Here is a 13,334-nt window from a genome sequence, read left to right as displayed (position 1 = left end):
GGAGATTTCCGTTCCTTACAACCATTGTTCTATGCACATATTTTATGTAATGGTTTTGTAAAAATACATTGAAACTTGATTGGAAGTCAGAGAAACAAGCTTAAGTAAAAGAGTTTTGATACCCTTCATACAGATTTAACTGGAAAGGGCAAAGATACACTTACTTCTTGCAATATTTTTTGTCTGAATTTCTCTACATCTCTCAGTATTGTAGTCATTTTCTCTTGAGGCCAAGGAAGATGGCTACCAGCAGTCTCAAATCACTTCATTGTGAAGAAGACATTTCCCAAGTCTGTCAATCCCAAGAAAGACAGATTGGCCATGCTCAGATTATGTTTCTGTAGTCCTGATCCAATAACTATGACCAAAGTAGTAAGGCCTAATTAGTTTGGACAATGGACCCACTCCTATTATGAGACAGAGTCCTGTGATCTTCAGCCCCACTAAGCCTACCTGGAGTAGAGAAGTGGTTATCCACAGGATGGAATGCTATGTATATTTACCTACAGTAATAAAGAAGAGACTTATTTTTTCCGCCAGCTATTTAAAGTCAAGTCTTAACATCCAGGCTTTTTAGATATTTTAAGGTCACAATACATGAAAATAGAACTAGCTTAAATTGTGTTTAAGCATTCACAGAAATGTCTAAAAATGAAATGGTCATACTACCTATTTGAGCCATACCCAGTTCTACTTGTTAGGTCTTTCACAGAGGCAAAAAAAGAAAATGAGAAGGGAAGGATTTTAGATTAATAAAATCTATGATGCCCAGGACTACTGCTGCCAGTTACTATCTGGATGAGTTATATAACTTCTCTATGCCTCAGTTTTCTCATATGTAAAATGAAATTAATACCACTCATGTAATAGAGGTGTATTTAAGAACAAAATGGATTTACATTTGAAACTCTTAGGCCAGAGCCTGGCACATAGTAAGTACTCAATAAATTATAGCTGTTTCTCATTCGCCCCTATATCCTCAGCTCTTAGAATGATGCCTGGAAAATAGTAGGTGTTTAGTAACTATTTTGGTAACTGAATGCAGACATTCCAATTTTAGCTGCTATGTTTGTTCTGCCTTTATCTCCTGTATATTAAAAGGATAGTAAATTAATAATTTTTCCCAATATTTTAAAGGAAATGTCTTTTTTCCCTACCATCTTTCCAGATGATTTGAGGTCATGATGTGATGAAAATTAGAGCTAATAGAACACTTTTGTAAACCTTTTATTGAACTTCGTAGGTAAGAAGTGTTATCTTTAAGAAATGGCTTTTGGAAATAATTATTAAACCATCTCTTGAGATCATCGGGTTGATGGCAAAGACAAGAAAGGGAAGATTTTTGTGCTAACATAGTCATACAATATTTAGAAAATTCTCAAATTATAACTTATAATGGTTTATGTTTATTTTATTTTACTACTTTATGAGGGTAATGTTAAACAACTAAATGTAACTTTTTTCCCCTGCCAAGTTACCAACATCTATTTCCAGATGTCTGAATAATTTTAAGAGAAACTTTTTTTGTTGTTGTCAGGAAAGGTGCATTACTGCATTCTAGTTGGTCAGGTATTCGGTTAGCAAAGTTCTTTCGACATTGATATTTTGGGTTGTTTCTATTATTAGCCTATTTTTGTTTAGCTGAGTGAAAGAAATGGATTATTCTTTTAAATGAAAAATGATTTTTTTAGTTTTCTAGAATATTTTTATGTCTACAGAAATGCTAAATAATTTTATTAGAAAAATTTAGTTAAGTATGCATCTTAAATATTCTTATAATTAAAGAATGGAAAAATAATCTATAGCTGGGTCATCAAACAATAGTATGTATACTCCTAGGATATTCAACTTTCCAAAGAATGTGCAGGCTTAGATAGCATTAAGGGGATCCAGCACCAGATTCTCAATTCCCATATGTACTCTTGTTAAAACTGATCTGCCTAAAGAATATTTCTATGCTCAATGGTTTATGCCAGTTCTCCATTTTTTTCTTCTGCCTTTTTATAATCACCCATCCCTGCTTTACAAGAGAAATCTATAGCAGGTTATATTTTTCAAAAATAATCCCAGTAGTATTTCAGATCTCACATACTCCACTATAACCTTGCCATTACCCTCCCAAGAAAGGGAATTATGTCCCTTCCCTTTAACCTAAACAGACTTTTCCTTCCTTTCTACCAAGGAAGTATGGTGGAAGTTTGTGTATTTTCATTATGGGTGAAGTGTTATATTGGAATGGGTTATATTGGCCCACATGGAGATGTTCAGAATTTAGATGTGTTGTCAAGTAGAGAGATAGAATGATGACAGTTTTTGTTTAATGACCTTGCCTTTTTTATCTCTCGTTTATGCAAAAAAGTCATTTCTCCTGTGGGTGAATAGTGTGAAAGTAAAGCAAAGAGAGCATGAGGGAAAGGCACCTTATTTTTAAGTAACAGAAGGTCGCTTGCCTCATCTATCTTAGAATTAAAATATTCAAGATTGGTATAAAAGCATGATGGATTTTGATGAATCTGCTATCAAGCAAACTGTCTTCACCATTATCAATAATTGTAAAGAGCCCAATGTATATATCTCAAACCTGTCTCAGCATAATTTGTATGATTCTAAGGAAGAGGAAGTTAAAAGTTTCATGTTTATTTCTGACATATTAACATTACATCTTTAAGTTGAAAGGTCATATTTTAGAGGTAAGTTCATGGTTTTATATTTCCTAGAGCATGTTTAAGATTCTTAGGCAAAACATTTTTTTTATTAACCTTTGCCAAGTTCATTATTAGATTCTGTAAATTCATATTAATTTTGGTCCAAGTCTCCTGCTTATCTCTGAGCCATTTCTCTCCCTTTTTGTTGTTGTTGTTGTTCCTACATGTATTTAGGTTTAAATTAACAAATATGTTCTGGATTTTACTGTAAATAAAACAATCGTCATCAGTAGTAGTCATAAAACATAATAGCTACCATATACCTTGCATAAGGCCTGAAGTTACTAGTAACCCAGTGTCTTTTTGCTCTTAATTTCCACAATGTAATCTAATTTTTCTAAGACACTACTATTATATGATTCATCATAATATACCACTTAGTAAAAACACTGCCGACTAAACTGTGATATGCCATTGATTATAAACTGCATTCCAATTTCAGAGTTGTTAAAATGTGTGTTTTAGTTTGATAAAATAGCATAAACAATACTTTTTAAAGCAGAACATATACTTACATATAAGTCTAGTCATAAATGTCCATAAAACATCATCTTAGGACATACTGCGATTAACTTTAGAAAACTAGCTTTACTCAATTAGGATTAACTCTTCTCAGGTTTTTATATTCTCTTCTAACTCTGTAAAAGGCATAAATGTTTTTCAAACAAAATTTCTAATCAATATATATACTCCTCAAGAAACCTGCAACTTCCAATTTGGGGGGGAGGACATTTTTACTCAGTTTCATCTTAATATTCCATAAGCAAGATATCTCTTAAGTGTAAGAGTTAAAGATAAGTCTCGGTAAAGCCTTTTAGTTAACACTCCAAGGAGGTGAAGGAAAATGGCCTGAACAACAAGGTCTTCAGTAAGGGTGGTTTTTAATTCCTTTTATTTTTGAGCAGGATTGAAGAAAGCGTAATCAGATTGTCAATTATGAACATTAAAAATAATTTAATGATCAGGCTATGATTTTGGTATATAACAAAAGGCATCTAAGAATTAAATGTCATTGCTATAACAAAATCATATTTATATGCATGGATGAGTTCTCAGTTTTTATATCTATACTTTAAAAATAGTAATAAAATTGTCTCATTCTAGCAATTAGCAATATACACCCTTGAATATAGAAAAATACAGCACTATTCATCTCAATAGATTTCCAATAACACTTGATTTTGTGTTTTTCATAACATTAAAATTGATATATTTATGTGATTTTTATCTTTTTAATAGTGATGAAAATCCAGACAACAGTCTTTAACATTTGGAAGTTTATAGTCATAAGAAATAGATTTTTTCAAAAATTTTTATTTCAATAAATGTATTTTTTATACATTTTGAAAAACAGCTGTATGACAGAATATCAGTAAAAGACTAAAGCATCACACTATATTAACAATGAGATTAAAAAATTACATGGAGAAATAAAATGGAAATGAGTTGGAAATTAAGTAGTGTAAAATTTCCTATTTTAAGGAGTGATGGTAGATATCAAATTGCTGTGGTATTTAGATTCAGTTAAAATGTAATGGATTTAGCTTAAAATATCATTACAGAAATAGCTTCCTTTGCAATTTGTGAAACATGATGAAAATGTTTTTATATTGACTTGAAAGTGCATAAAAGGGTACCTCATTTTTCAAAATTACTTTAAAGAATATATGACCAAAATTGTTAAAGATCTCAAACCAGCAGAAGGGAGAGAAAGGGGACCGTAGGAAACTATAAATGCAAAAGAAATCAGAGAAGGAGGGAAAAAAAAGAAATAAATGACAACAGTAAGTCCAAATATTTCAATAATAATAATGAGTCTTAAAAAGTATATTTTAAAAGACATCATATTGGAGTAGATAAATTGAATCACTCTATTTGCTGGTTTAGAAAAGAGTTATGTAGAATTTGTAAGGATATAGAGAACTGATAGACAAAATAGAGATTACAATATAGACATATTTTCAAGTATACACAAATTTTTGGTAAGTGTTCTAAATCACAGAGTCTCCACAAATTTTAAAAATTTCTTAATATGCAGATGATATTTTCTAACCAAAATGTTCAATAAATTTAAACACAAAAACTACCTTCCTTCAAAAAATATCAGTGAAACAGAAGACAAACTATAGAGAATGTCAACACAAGTAAAAGCCTATTCTTTGGATTAATTAAAGTAAACCAAGATTAATGAAAAAACACGAAAGGAAAAATATAAGCAATAGTAACCTTAGGTGTATCAGGAACTACGCTTAAAAAAAAAAAAGACTAGTAAATAATAGTGACGGAATCACAAGGATATGCAACAGTGAAATAAATCATCACTTGCATCATCCTTCAGTTTTCTTATTGCATTGCCTCAAACACTGCATCATCTTAAAGATGATATAAAGGAAGTCTGGCAAGACAATTTATATACAATTTTTAAAGCTTTCATTTGGGCACAACTAGGAATTTAATATTTTTCATTTTTCATCCATAGTGGCAAAGAAAATTAACAGATGATTCATGATTATGAAACAAATCAGCACTCTATACTCATAAGTAAAATGTCAAGACAAAAAATTTTCTCAAACTCCAGATTCAGTGGGCAAACAATATTATTTCTAAGGACAGAAGGAAATATACCTTCATCCAGTCAGTCATCCAACAGAAAGAACTTTATCACACAATACTTTGTGACAAGAACATCTTTTATGTTTGTTCTTAATTCCATGATAGGGTTTGTAAATAGACAAATACTAAAAGCAGGTGTATATTCAAAGGTGATTGAAAGTAAATAGATGTAATAGTGAAAAATCAATTGCATTTACCATTTTAATTGGTGTTTAGAAATCAGAAAATTAAATTTAACAATGTATTAAGAGAAGTGTACCATGAACAAGTAAGATTCCAGGTATGCAAGGCTGGTTTAACATTCAAAAATCAATGGGGTGATGTCAGAAGCATGGTGGAGTGAGAGATGTCCCCAGATCTCCCCTTGAAATAACAATGAGCCGAACATCTAAAACTCAACAAATAACACCCAACCTGCACACATACATGTCTGAATGATTGATCTGCGAATAAGAGCTACCATAGGCCAGAACCGCAGGAGTTAGGTGGTGGACTGGGAGAAACAAAGAAGCTGCCTCTTGCAGCTGGATCTCCCTGCAGGAGGAGGGGGAGGGGGAAAGGTGTGGCTGGTTTCTCCCCTGTACAGCCCTGCCTGAGAGAGTTGTGAGCTCCACCCAACGGCAGTGCCCAAGGATCAGGGAAGAAAGCCAAGAAGTAGGGACAGCAGAGAAGCAACAGCTGAATATTTCCAGCTGTGGTTGGAAAATGTGAGGCTGAGCCACAAACCCCAGCCCAGGGGTCTCTCCCTAAATATCCTCCAAGACCAAACACTGCTGAGCCCCAGGGGAATCTGAGCAGACACTACAAAACTGTCAGTAACACTGACAGGAAAAGAGACTAAGGGCAGCGGTCTTGATTGAATATTTATAAGAAAAAAAAGGCAGTATCCAAGAGATTTAGATGCCACCTACTGGAAAACAAAAGAAAAACGCCTTAGCAACAGGCTAAAGAGAGACCTTCATATAATAGGTATTTCGGAGGGGGTGGGCAGAATACACTTCCATTAATGCCTAGGTGGAGAAATAGTCCATCGCACACCATGAACAACCAACATGACAAGGCAGCTCAAAAAGAAAGAAAAATCTCTAGAAAATAAGCTTAACGACATAGAAATATGCGACTTAAATGACAAAGAATTCAGGGTTGGACTTCTGAAAAAACTCAGTGAGATACAAAATAATCCACATCAGCGATTCCAGGAATTGAAAAACAACAAGATTAGCAGAATAAGTTTGTTAACAAGGAGACCGAAACCCTAAAAAAGAACCAAATCTAGAGATGAAGAACACACTAAAAGAGATGAAGAATAAAAGAGCAAGCCTAGGAAATAAAATTGACCAAATGGAGGAAAGGATCAGTGATACCGAAGACAGAAATCTAGAAATAAATCAGAAGGAAGAAGAGAGAACCCAAAGAATGAAAAAGAATGAAAGAGAAATACGAAAACTAGCTGATACCATTAGGAAAGGAAACATAAGGATAATGGGTATTCCTGAAGGCAAGGAAAAAGAACAGGAATCAGAAAGCATTTTCAGACAAAGAACAAGAATGTTCCAAATCTAAGTAAGGAATGAGCTGGAAATTGGAATTCAAGAAGTCAGAAGAACATCCAATTATCTCAACCCAAAAAGGCCTTCTCCAAGACACATTATATTAAAATTATCGAAAATTAATGACAAAGAAAGAATTCTATGGCGGCCAAGGAAAAGAAGACAATAACCTATAAAGGAGAGTCTATTAGACTATCGTCTGACTTCTCAGCACAAACCTTACAAGCCAGAAAGGACTGGAACAAAATATTCAAACTATTAAATGAAAGGAACTACCAGCCAAGAATAATTTATCCAGCAGAGCTCTCCTTTAGATATGAAGAAATACAAAAATTGAAGGAATTCTCCACTGCAAGGCCTGCATTACAGGAAATACTGAAATAGGTCAGCTCACCTAAAACAAAATGACAAAAAAAAAAAAATACATAACAATGAGTAAGGTGACTAACAGGCAGATAGAATAAAAGTAGTGCAACCCTTTTAAGAACAGAGTATTTTAAACTTAATAAGAAGAGATTTGCTATCGCAAGATACTAATGAGTGTTTAGCATACGTAGGGACAAAGTGAAACAATGAAAGAGGAGGATTAAAGGATCCAAATTCACAACGGAGAATGGAGATAAGTCACATGCCAAAGAAAATGGACTAAATATAAATATATAACTACCCTTTACATATTCGTAACAATACCCACATGCCAAAGATTCAGAACTGAACTACATAACTGTCAGGGTCAAGGGTATTACTGACCAAGAAGGGACAGTTCGATGGTGTGACATCCAGTTGGAAGAATACACAAGAGGCAGACATGAGGATGAAACAGCAGGCACCAACTTTATTGTGCGGGCACATTTTTGTTGGAAAGTGCAGTTCTATTGGGGAGTACAGTCTTGCACGGAGCACGCAGTCTTACGTGCACTTTTCTTGCTCCTCTTTCTTATACTCCCCTTCTGAGCTCCCCTTCTGCTCTCCAGGGGACCACATGTCTCCTCACATAGCAAAGTACAAAAGTAGCATTCAGCCACACATGCATGATACAATGAGCTGAAGTATGTTTACATATTTTCTAAGTCTGGAGTACTATTCCTAACAGCAGGCCTGGATCACAGCCAGAACTTGGACCAGCCAGACTTTGAGCCAGCTAGACCTTGAGCCAGTCAGGCCTTGGATCAGCCAAGACTTGGATAACAGCCAGACCCTGGATCACAACCAGACCTTGAGCCATTCAGGCCCGGTGCCCACAATAACATAAACCAGGACCAGAGAGGAAATCCACAAAACCTAGCCAAAATTAAAAAAAAAAAAAAAAAAAAAAGAAAAAGGAAGAAATGGAAAACACAAGCTACCAGAAAGCGGAAGATAAAATGACTATAAGAAGATCTCATATTTCAATAATCACCCTAAATGTAAATGGACTGAACTCACCAATAAAAAGGCACAGAGTTGCAGATTGGATCAAAAAACAAAACGTGACCATATGCTGCCTCCAGGAGACACATCTCAGTTCCAAAGACAAATATTGACTCAAAGTGTAAGGGTGGAAAATGACATTTCAAGCAAATGGCATTCAGAGAAAAGCGGGAGTAGCAGTACTAATATCAGACAAAATAGACTTCAAAATAAAAATGATAAAGATACTGAAGGACACTTAATAATAAAGAGAATCCTATACCGAGAAGTCATAACACTAATATCAATGCTCCCAATCAGGGAGCCCCAAAACATATAAAGCAATTACTAACAGAACTAAAGGGAGAAACAGACCAAAGCACAATCATAGTAGGGGATCTAAATACCCCACTGTCAAATGTGGACAGATCGTCCAAACAGAAGGAAATAACATCCTTAAATGACACATTAGACCAACTGGACATAATTGACATTTACAGAGCCTTTCATCCCAAAACAGCTGCTTATACATTCTGTAACGCTCATGGAACATTCTCAAGGATTGCCACAAACTGACACACAGAGATAGCCTCAACAAATATAAAATGGTTGAAATCATACCAACCATATTCTCTGATCATAATGCTTTAAAACTGGAGATCAACTGTAAAGTGAAAGTAGGAAGAACGACAAATACATGGACATTAAACTACATGCTACTGAAGAATAATTGGGTCAGAGAAGAAATAAAAACAGATCAAGAGATACATAGAAACAAATGATAATGATAGTACAACATATCAGAACTTTTGGGACATAGCAAAAGCAGTCAAAAGAGGAAAGTTCATATCATTACAGGCCTATCTCCAAAAACAAGAACGATCCCAAATAAACAATCTAATGCTTCATCTTAAAAAAAAAAAAAAAAAAAAATGAAAACTAAAATCAGCATAAGGAAAGAAATAATCAAAATTAAAGCAGAATTAAATGAAATTGAAAAAAATAGAAAAAATAAATGCAATAAAGAGCTAGCTCTTTGAGAGGTTTAATAAAATTGACAAACCCCTGGCTAGACTCACTAAAGAAAAAGGAGAAAGGACACAAATAAACAAAATCAGGATGAAAGGGGAAATTATGATACACACTGCAAAATATAAAGGATCACACAAGAATACTATGAAAAAGTACATAACACCAAATTTAATAACCTAGAAGAAATGGGAAGATACTTAGAAAGATACAACCTTCCTAGACTGAATCAAGAAAATCTTGAAAATCAAAATAGACCAATCAGCAGTATGGAAGTCGAAACAATCATCAAAAACCTACCAAAAAGTAAAAGTCCAGGACCAGATGGCTTCACCAGTGAATTCTACCAAACACTCAAAGAAGATTTAATACCTATTTTCTTCAAACTCTTCCAAAAAATCAAAGAAGAGGCAATACATCCTAACTCGTGAGGCCAATATTACACTGATACCAAAACCTGGTAAAGATAACACAAAAAAAGAAAACTACAGACAAATATCTCTCATAAACACAGATGCAGAGATCCTAAATAAGATACTAGCAAACTGAATACAGCAACAGAGATGGTTTAACATATGCAAATCAATTCATGCAATACACTATATAAACAAATTGAGATAAGAATCTCATGATCATATCAATAGATGCAGAAAAAGCCTTTGACAAGATACAGCATCCATTTATGACCAAAACACTTAACAAAATTGGTATAGAAGGAAAGTACCGTAATATAACAAAAGCCATATATGACAAAGCCTCAGCCAACATCATACTGAATGGCGAAAAACTAAAAAACTTTTCCTGTAAGATAAGGAACAAGGCAAAGCTATCCACTATCACCACTGTTATTCAGTGTAACATTGGAGATCCTAGCAAGTGCAATCAGGCAAGAGAAAGATATAAAAGGCATCCAAATAGGAAATGAAGAAATCAAGCTTCACTATTTGCAGATGACATGATTATATAGAAAACCCTAAAGACTCCATAAGAACACTATTAAAAACAATAAGCACATACAGTAAAGTTTCTGAATACAAAATCAATGGTCAAAAAGTCATAGCGTTCTTATACTCTAATAATGAATTGTCACAAAAAGAAGTGGAAAAAATAATTCCTTTTGTAATTGCAATAAAAAGAATAAAACAGAATAAATCTAATGAAACATGTGAAGGACCTATACAATGAAAACTATAAGACCCTATTAAAAGAAATTGAAGAAGATCAAAGAAATGGAAAGATATTCCATGTTCTTGGACTGGAAGAATCAACAGAGTTAAAATGACCTTACTACCTAAAGCATTTCACAGATTTAATGCAATCCTCATCAAAATCCCATTGGCATTTTTTAAAGAAATAGAACAACAACAACAACAACAAAAAAAAAACAGATTTGTATGGAAGCAAAAAAGACCCACAAATTGCCAACGCCATCCTGAGAAAAAGAACATGGCTGGAAGTATAACTCTGCCCAACTTCAAGTTATACTACAAAGCAACAAAAGTCAAAATGGCATAGTATTGGCAGAAAAACAGACATAGAGACCAGTGGAACAGAATCGAGAGTCTAGAAAGAAATGCTCATTTATATGGGCATATAATTTTTGACAAAAGAGCCCAAAACATACAGTGGAGAAAGGAAAGCCTCTTCAATAAATGATGCTGGGAAAACTGGAAAGCCACATGCGAAAGAATGAAACTAGACTGTTGTCTATCACCACATACCAAAATTAACTGAAAATGGATTAAGGACCTGAATATAAGACCTGAAACAATAACTTACATAGAAGAAAACATAGGAACTAAACTCGAGGACCTTTGTCTACGACCATGCTACCCTGAACAAGTCCGATCCTGTCTGATCTCAGAAGCTAAGCAGGGTTGGGCCTGGTTAGTACTTGGATGGGAGACCATCTAGGAAGACCAGGTGCTGTAGACATAAAAAATAAAAATAAAAAAAACAAGAGATTTAATAATAATGAAAAAATAATCTCAATGACCTTAGACTTAAAGAGGATTTTATGAATTTGACCTCAAAAGCAAGAGAAGTAAAAGCAAAAGTAAATCAATGGGACTACATCAAACTAAAAAGCTTCTGCACAGCAAAAGAAACCATCAATAAGGTAAAGAGACAAGCATCCGAATGGGAAAATATATTTACAAGCAATGCTTTGATAAAGGCCCAATATCCAAAATATACAAAGAACTCATACAGCTTGATAACAACAACAAAATAATAATCCAATTAAAATATTGGCAGAGGACCTGAACAAACACTTCTGCCAAGAAGACATACAAATGGCCAACGAACATATGAAAATGCAAATCAAAACTACAATGAGATACCATCTCACGCTTGTTAGAATGCCTATTATCAATAGGACAAGAAATAACAAATGTTGGAGAGGATGCAGAGAAAAAGGAACCCTCATACACTGCTAGTGGGACTCCAAATGGGTACAGCCACTATGGAAAACAGTATGGAAGGTTCCTTAACAAACTAAGAATTGATCTACCATATGATCCAGCAATCCCTCTACTGGGTATTTACCCCTAAGACTTGAAAACCCATATCCGAAAAGATATTTACACACCGATGTTCATAGCAGCACTATTCACAGTGGCCAGGATGTGGAAGCAACCGAAGTATCCTACAATAGATGATTAGCTGAACAAGCTGTGGTACATACATACAATGGAATATTACTCAGCCATAAGAAGAGATGAAATACTGCCATTTGTGACATCGGTAGACCTTGAGATAATCACACTAAGTGAAATAAGTCAGACAGAAAATGTTGAAAACCACATGATATCCCTTATATGTGAGATATAAACCTAAAAGCAACAAACGAAGAGCTCAGACAGAGACTCATGGACATGGACAATAGACTAGTGGTTACCAGAGGGTAGTGGGGAAGCGGGGAGGTAGATGGGGTAAAAGGGTCAAATATGTGGTGACAGAAAGAAATCTAACTATGGACAGTGAACATACAATGCAAAATATATATGACTTACTGTTGAATTGTATACTTGAAACTACTGGATTTCTTTAACCAATGTCAACTTAATAAAATAAATAGACAAAATTTTAAAAGTCAGTGTAATTCATGTCAACAAATAAAGAAAAAGAATTATATGATCTTATCTATAGATACAGGAAAAGCATTTGACTAAATCCAATATCCCTTCATGATTAAAGCTCTCAGCAAACTAGGCAAAGAAGGGAACTTCCAAAACTTGATAAAATACATCTGCAAAACCTTCAGCTAATACATACTAAATGGTGAGAAAACAAATGCTTTCTCACCAAGATCAGAAGCAAGGCATGATGTCCCCTCTTACCACTGCTTTCCAACATCCTATTGAAAGTCTTAGCTCATGCAATAAGATAAGAAAAGGGAAAAATTGTATGTAGATTGGGAGGATGAAATAAAATTATTTGCAGATGTCTATGTAGAAAGTCACAAATTTGAAAAACATACTGGACTAGTGTTTTCCAGAGGGGAGGGGAGGGAGAGAGAAGAGGGGAGGTAGACAGGGTAAAGGGGGTGAAATATGAGGCGACAGAAAGAACTCTAACTTTGGGAAGTGAACACACAGCAAAATAATATGTATATGCCTTACTGTTAAAGTGTACAGCTGAAACTTATTAGATTTTGTTAACCAATGTCACCATAAAAATGAATAAAGGAATGAATGAATGAATGAATGAATGAATGAATGAATAAATAAATAAATTTAAAAGTCCTGGAATTAATAATCGATTGTAGCAAGGTTGCCATATAAACGCTTAATACACAAAAGTCAATTGCTTTCCTATATACTAGCAATGAAAAATTTGAATTTGAAATTTAAAACCCAATACCCAATATTAGAACAAAAAAAAATTACTTAGGTGTGACTCTAGCAAATATATACAAGATATATAAGAGGACAACTACAAACCTGGCAAAAGAAATTTAAAAATTTAAATAAATGGAGATATAACATGTAAATGGTTATGAAGACAATATTGTCAAGATATCAGTTCTTCCTAACTTTATTATAGA

At 34.0% G+C, this 13,334-nt stretch overlaps 1 pseudogene; it reads left to right on the top strand.

Moving 5' to 3' along the window:
- Nucleotides 1-11,102: 11,102 nt before the first annotated feature.
- LOC112473601 lies at nucleotides 11,103-11,221 on the top strand (annotated as a pseudogene).
- Nucleotides 11,222-13,334: the final 2,113 nt, after the last annotated feature.

The sequence above is a fragment of the Pteropus alecto genome, unplaced genomic scaffold, assembly GCF_000325575.1.
Source record: "Pteropus alecto unplaced genomic scaffold, ASM32557v1 scaffold109, whole genome shotgun sequence".
Classification (NCBI taxonomy): domain Eukaryota; kingdom Metazoa; phylum Chordata; class Mammalia; order Chiroptera; family Pteropodidae; genus Pteropus; species Pteropus alecto.
Note: the sequence above shows the minus strand (reverse complement) of the source record. Positions and strands in the feature narration are given on the sequence as shown.